Below are 7,595 nucleotides of genomic sequence, written 5' to 3'. Positions count from 1 at the left end.
CTTGGTTTTGTCCTAGTCTGTATTCTGTCCCCTCCCTTTTCTCTCTTTTTGTTTTTGCCTCCCACCCCTCCTCTTTCCATCCCTGTCTCTCCCTCCCTCCCTCTCTCACTCTCCCTTCTTCCCTCCATCCCCCCCTCCACTGGTGACAAAAACAATGAGAGGAGTGGCTTCATTATCTGCATATCTGCCCCCCCCCCTCTCCCACTATCCCTCTCTCCATCTCATCTGACCTGCATGTACCTCCAACCAAATCTAAACACTACCATCTCTACCCTCCGTTCCTCTCCCTTGTTATCTCTTTATCACTCCTCTCTCTATCCATCCCTTCCTCAATCTTCTTCTTCTTTTTCCTCTCTGTCTCTGTCCCTCCCTTTATTTCCATTCAGTCAGGGCCACCCCAGCCTCTTCTCTGTGATGATGATTATATATTTATGTGGGCTGTTTCTATAAGTGTTAGCTTGCCAAATGACGCAGGCAGGAACAGGGGGAGGTGGTGGGATGGGGGGCATTCACGGTCAATCACGTTTCCTTGAGTTCACACACACGGCAGAGGAGGGGAAAGGAAGAGAGAGACAGAGAGAGAGAGAGGGAGGGACAGATGGAGAGAGAGTAGAAAGAAAGAGGGGGGGAGGCTTTGAGTCATGCGAGGCGGAGCAGAGGTGAAGAGACGCTGAAATTAGTATGCCAGGAGGGACAGAGAGAGAGAGAGAGAGAGAGAGAGAGAGATGGGGGGGAGGGGGGGGGTGGGTTGGGGGAAGGCAACATAGAAGGAGGGGGTTAATCCAATCCCAGATGCAAACAATAACTGGTGAGACACTGCAGTTAGTTCAGCCGTAATCTATACGATCCTTGGTATTGTTGTTAAGTTAAATATAGAATCTCTCAGTGTGTGTTTGTGTCTCAGACTGGTGTTCCCGCTGGGGATATGTAGGAACGATAAGAGAGGGAGAGTGGTGAGGAGTGCAGGGGGCGGGGGGCTGGGGGACGGGGGGGTTAGCCTCCCCCAAGGCTATTAGATTACCCAGTATGACCCTCTCAATCCAACACTACCCCCCCTTTAATCCTCTAATTGGTAGTACAGCGTTGAGAGGAAAGCCTTCGGCCTCTCTCTCTGTCCATCATTCTTTCTCTTCTTTGTAAAGAGAGAGTGTCTTTCTGTCTTTCCCCTCTCTCAGAGTCTCTCTTTTGCCCTTTTGTGCACACCTCCGGTACAAGTCTGTCTTTCTTCTTCTTACGTTAATCTCTCTATCTCTCCATCTCTGTCCGTCAGTCTGTCTTTCTTTGTCGATAAATCAGTGTCCGTCTCGCTTTCCGCCTCTCCTGCAGTCCTCCTGTCTCGGCCTATCTCTCTCTGTCTATATTAAATAGGTGTGTTTAACCCTGTGCATGGCAAAATGTGGTGCACACCCACATGCACACACCCATAGTGACGAAGGGCAATTACACACACGCACACACACGTATGTACGTATGTACGTATAAACAGATGAGGACAGTCAGTGACACACACACACACACACACACACTGTACCCACACACACCACTGTGATCTACTGTGTACTGTGATCTATGACATGTTCTGTCATTGTGAAGCAAGGTCAACCATAGAGGGAAACGAAGCCTTGACACTAATCTCCACCTAGATACATGGGCCATTGCAAAGAAAATGGTCGTCAACCACACACACAGGGGAGAACACACACACACACACACACACACACACACACACACACACACACAGGGGATAACTCACTGAACACCCAGGGGCAAAATGACACGCACACATGTGTGCACATACACAACATACACACACCGTAGTGCAGCGCTGCGCACACACACACACACACACACACACACACACACACACACACACACACACCGTGTCACACAGACACCAGCCCTGTAACATACAACATGAATGACTTCCATACACCTGTCAACAGTCACCTTGTTTTGTTTGAAGAGGAATGATGAGGTGTTCCATTTCAATGGCATGGTCCTTGTTCAAGCTGGTCCCCCAGGGGACCAAACAACAGCACACTCCTAATCAGTGACTTTCATGTTCCTGTCAGTGTCTGTCTGCTGTTTGGGGATGTTGTTGCTGTTGAGTGATATTGGATAGCATTTCAATATGGCAGCCAAACATCTTCATCCAAACATCCCAAAAGCCCTGAGTCATTCTCTTTTATCAGTTGATTGAAATGTGTGTTTTGGCTGCTTTCCTAATGTCACTTCATTAGAAAATATAGTCATTCATTTGAAGTGATTTGTTGAAATCAATGGTTAAAGTTACTATCAATAATACCGTCGGTTATTATCAATAACGCAGGGTTTCAAAGTTAATTCACATCAGGTTATGTTTTATCCTCTGCCTGTCCTACTCCCTTTGACACAATCTAACTTTCGCTCAAACCTACGCATTCCCGTTCTCTCCCTCCCTTGCCCTTCAACTCTTTCTCTCTCTCTCACTCCCTCTCTCTTTTACTGTTCTCTCCATGCTCTAGTTGTTGGTGTGTGTGTGTGTGTGTGTGTGTGTGTGTGTGTGTGTTAATGGGAACCACATGTAACCTCCCTGTCTCTGGAGAACCCCCCAGGTCTGCCTTTGAAGGGGGGGGGGGTAGGTCTCCTTGTAGCGAAGGAGGAGAGAGAAGGATTCTGGATGAGGGGAAAAGACGAGGGGGAAGGTGTTGTGTTATTGGGATGGAGAAGGGGGAGGGACATGGGGGAAGAAAGGTAAGAGAGATGGGTGGAAAGTGGGGTCATGGGAAAGGGTGTTGTGTTATTGGTGACAGTTGAGGTGGGAGGAAGGCGAGAGAGACGGACAAGGAGAAGAAGGTGTTTTGTTTTGGAGGAAGGAGGCTTTGATAAAGTGTTCTGTTTTGCTTCACTTAGTGTGAGTGAGTGAGGGGGAGGGGAGGAGACATCTGAACCTTATGGAACATTATATACAGTAAGAACAGTCCAGTATTACAAAAAATGTTGGGGGAGGGGGGCAGTCCCACTCATATTTTTCATTTTATTAGACAGATATAGTGAAGACACAGGAAAGTAAGGAGAAGAAGGGAGAGAGGGCATGTCAGCAGGGCATGGGCCGGATTCGAACCCATGCCGACATGGGCATATGTGTGCACTGTAGACCGCGGTGCTAGACTACTGGACCACCCCAGGCCACAAGAACAGTCCAGTATGATTTAACATCCTGCCGCCCGACCTCGATCGAGCCAGCCAGAGAAGGAGTTGTACAGTCTTATTGCCCGCAGGCAGAAAATATCTCCTATAGCGCTCCTTAGTGCTTAGTGCGTGGTTGTAATAGCCTACTTGCTAAAGGAGCTTCTCTGCTCTGCCACAGTGACATGTAAGGGATGGGAGGGATTGTCTATGATGGCCAGGAGTTTGGTTCTCATCCTCCTATTGGCCACCTCCAACCAGGGTGACACTGAGGACAGAACCAGCTTTCCTAATAAGCTTGTTCAGCCTCTTGGTGTCACCTTCCTTGATGCTCCCCCCCCGCCCACCCCCCTCCCTCCAGAATACCACCGCTGACACGTAATGCTGTGTGTTTAGGAGATCCCAGCTCTCCTCTATTATTCAGTATTCCCTCTCTCCCTCTCTTACTCTACATTCTCTCTCACTCTCCTCCTTGTCTAGACCACCACACTGGTTCCTTCATCCGCTCCTCCTCAACTGTCTACACTCGTCCTCCATCTGTTAGCTGTCTTCAATCTGTCCATTGTTCTACATGTGTGTGTCAATGTCATCATTCTTATCTCAATGTCATATCAGTATCTGGGTATATAACCCCAAGTAACACATCACTCTCTTCTTTCTCCTCTTCTCCCCTCTTTATACCTGCAAGTCCCTTTCCCAGACCGTCAGGTTATATTCTTCCTGGGTTCTGTCTGCTATGTGGGGTACAGAGGAAAGGTGAACAAGGCTGCCACCTGCTGGGCTGATCTGGGACTGCAGTCACGGTTTAGCCATATCGGTGACAGTGATGTTGAATGCAGGCCAGTTGGCTGTTGTTTTTCTGTTGGGAGAATGTGCATTGTCAAATTTAAGCAGGTGGTTGTTTGTCCTCTAAGTGTTTGGATACACTGCTAGATCCTTTTTTCCCAAACACAGAAATAAATATGTTTGTGGACATTAGGCCTTACTGAACAATAATGCAACAAAAAAAATGGTGTTATGGAATGTTGAAATATGTTGATCTTAAAGTGGGCGTATGTAGAGTAACTGTGTGTTCATAAGTGTCTCATGCGTGGTGAGTGACTTTGTGTGTGTGTGTGTGTGTGTGTGTGTGTGTGTGTGTGTGTGTACATTTGTGCATGTGTGTGTGTGGGGGGGGGGGTGGGGGATTGTTTGGGTGTGCTTGCATACCTCTGCTGAGCTCATGAACCAGCCTGGAGTACCGTAGTGGGATCAGGATATTAATTCTGCAGCAAGATATGAGGCAGGTAATGACTCACTCCTCGAACAGAGGGAGGGAGAGAGGGAGGAGATTAAAGAGAGGTAGGAGGGTGGGAGAAGAGAGTAGTAGGAGATTGGGAGAAAGAGAGAGAGAGAGAGAGAGGGAAAAGGAAAGAGGGAGAGAGGTAGAGGGAAAGAGAGAGGGAGGGAGGGAGGGGAGAGGGAACGTTCATTCCAGGGTTTGGCAGCATTCCAGGCTGTCTGGCTCTGATTCTGACGGCCTCCTGTTGTTTTAGCCTCACCTCCATAGCTGGCTAGAAGGACCTCGCAGCTGCCCCTTACACTGCCCGACACAAACTATGCCTTCCCTCTCACACACCAGAGGCGTAACTATCTGGACCATGCTAGAAAGGACATAACTCTTCTTTCTAGCCACAAATAGGATTGAAAGCTCTAATATCCTCATTCTCAACCACAACCTGAACTAGTGACTAACTCTGACGTGGATAAAGAACTCACTGGCCCCTGACAGCAGAGGGGGTGGGTGGTGTGGGTCCCACACCTTTTCTCACCACTGCACCGGTGAAACTGTGGAAAGCTATGTGTGTGTGTGTGTGTGTGTGTGTGTGTGTGTGTGTGTGTGTGTGTGTGTGGAAACCGTTGCATTCTTTTCCCAATGGAAGCGGGAAGGGGCTGGGAACTTTCCATTATGGACAATAGGCAATCAAAGAGCCCCCCATTACCGCGCCCTTTAGTTCATAAACTAGCCCCCTAAACAGCAGCAACGTTACACACACATACGGTATCTCAATTTTATAATTTACATTTTTGCCATTTAGCAGACGCTTTTAATCCAAAGCGATTTACAATTACGAATTACAGGGACATTCCCCCTGGAGTAACTGAGGGCTAAGTGCCTTACTCAAGGGCACACTAGTAGTGGTGTGGTTTCAGGCGGGATTTGAACTCACAACCTTCCGATCACAAGTCCAACTCACTATCCACTAGACCAGCCACTATCTCCATACAGTTATCCCACGCTATACTACAATAGAAAATGTAACAGAAAATGTTACTTTGTATCAAAATCATGTGAAAGGGTTACCTCAGTTACCCCAGTCAAGTAGGAGGTTATAACATTGTATTGACGACAATCTACCTGGACCGTATAGAACACACCTTGATGCAGATAAGACACCTCAAACTGTGATGAATTCCTGTGCATGCTACGTGTGTGTCACGTGTGTGTGTATGTGTGTGTGTGAGTGTGTGTGTGTGTGTGTGTGTCACGTGTGTGTGTGTGTGTGTGTGTGTGTGTGTGCGTGTGTGTGCATCTGCGTGTGTGTGTGTGTGTGTGTGTGTGTGTGTGTTTTATGGGGAAGTTGAGTCAGAGAAGTAGCAGATGTACAGGAAGGGAGGTGTCATCTTCCTTGGTTGTGGTTAGGTGCTGCTGCAGAATGGCAGAATCGTCATTAGTACACACACACACACACAGGCTCTATGAGGAACAATGCATTTCCAAAAGGACCCTAAACTGGAGATATTGTGTAACTTTACAAACCCTTATTTCCCTTATTTTCACCCACTTAAACACACTGAGCAACAGCCAGATGAAGATAGTGTATCTCCTTAAGTACCTGTATGTTCAGGACCGAAGGAAATAATGGTTAGGCTATGTGTCTGTGTGCCAAAATAAAATGTTAATGCTTAAACAAACTTTCTCACTGTATCCTGTATGACTGGGAGCAAAAAGTATTTTCTTTGTACTGTGCTGTGGCCAGTCTCTTCCCCCTTGTGTTGCCCCCTCTCCCCCCCAACCAGTTTAGTGTCTGTATCTAATCAAGCTTGTACCTCCATTATCTCTCCTTCCCTCCTTCCCTCCCTCCCTCCCTCCCTCCCTCCCTCCCTCTCTCTCTCTCTCCCTCGCTCTGACCTTACAAGGAAAGGCAGGCAGGGTTGATGTCATAGAATGAAGAATGTTGCAAGAATCCAGTGAGAGAGTGAGACATGCAGAAACAGAGAGGGGGAAGGGGGGCTACTGCTGGCAGTTTACAAATGTGCTCGCACACACACACACACACACACACACACACGTGCACACACACACACACACGCGTGCGCACGCACGCACACACACACACACACACACACACACACATAAATACATACATATACACAACACAACCTGAGAGAGAGAGAGAGAGAGAGAGAGAGAGAGAGAGAGAGAGAGAGAGAGAGAGAGAGAGAGAGAGAGAGAGAGAGAGAGAGAGAGAGAGAGAGAGAGAGAGAGAGAGAGAGAGAGAGAGAGAGAGAGAGAGAGAGAGAGAGAGAGAGAGAGGGGTGTTTACATAGTAATATACACGTCCTGAGTGAAAAGTCAAACGAGAAAGAACATGTTTGGAAGGATGGTGTCATTTCTTTTCCAGGGAGAGAGGGGGAGAGAGGGAGAGAGAGGGGGAGGGTCTAACAGCTGTAGAGGAACTGAGAAGGGGAGAGAGAGAAGTAGCACTGACTAGGCATACACACTTTCGGATTCTATTTGGATATAGAAGGAAGAGACAGACAGGGGAGGGTAATAATAATTACTTTGCTCTCCCTCCCTTGCAACTGACCCACACAGGTAAGACAAGATTTTTCAGATTCCATTGCATTGGGTCTCAGGAGCAATAGGGGTGAAATGCTGTAGAAAGGGGCTGTCTTTTTATTCAATAAGTGATGGCTACTATTAACATACAAACATACAAATGAACTATTCTAATAACTAGTTGGTAATCAATAAATACATGTAGACTATGTCATCTGGCAGATGTTGGTTATGAGGCCTAACTTTGGATGCACTGCAAACGTTGTACATGTTTAAACAAACTTGTGTGCGGGGAACCAACAATAGGAAATGGCTTGTGTGATTATTACTCATCTGCCGTGGGTTGGTGTTGATGCTCTGTCTGCCTGGCTGAACAGACAGTACATGTGTGTGTGTGTGTGTGTGTGTGTGTGTGTGTGTGTGTGTGTGTGTGTGTGTGTGTGTGTGTGTGTGTGTGTGTGTGACTGAACAGACAGTACATGTGAGAGCAGCAGCCAGGCAGTCACACGTTTACACTACAGGGCGTCACACACACACACACACACACACACACACACACACACACACACACACTCACACACATGTACTGTCTATATGTATATTA

Source organism: Nansenia antarctica (assembly GCF_963989245.1).
Source record: "Nansenia antarctica genome assembly, chromosome: 10".
NCBI classification, from domain to species: domain Eukaryota; kingdom Metazoa; phylum Chordata; class Actinopteri; order Argentiniformes; family Microstomatidae; genus Nansenia; species Nansenia antarctica.
Note: the sequence above shows the minus strand (reverse complement) of the source record.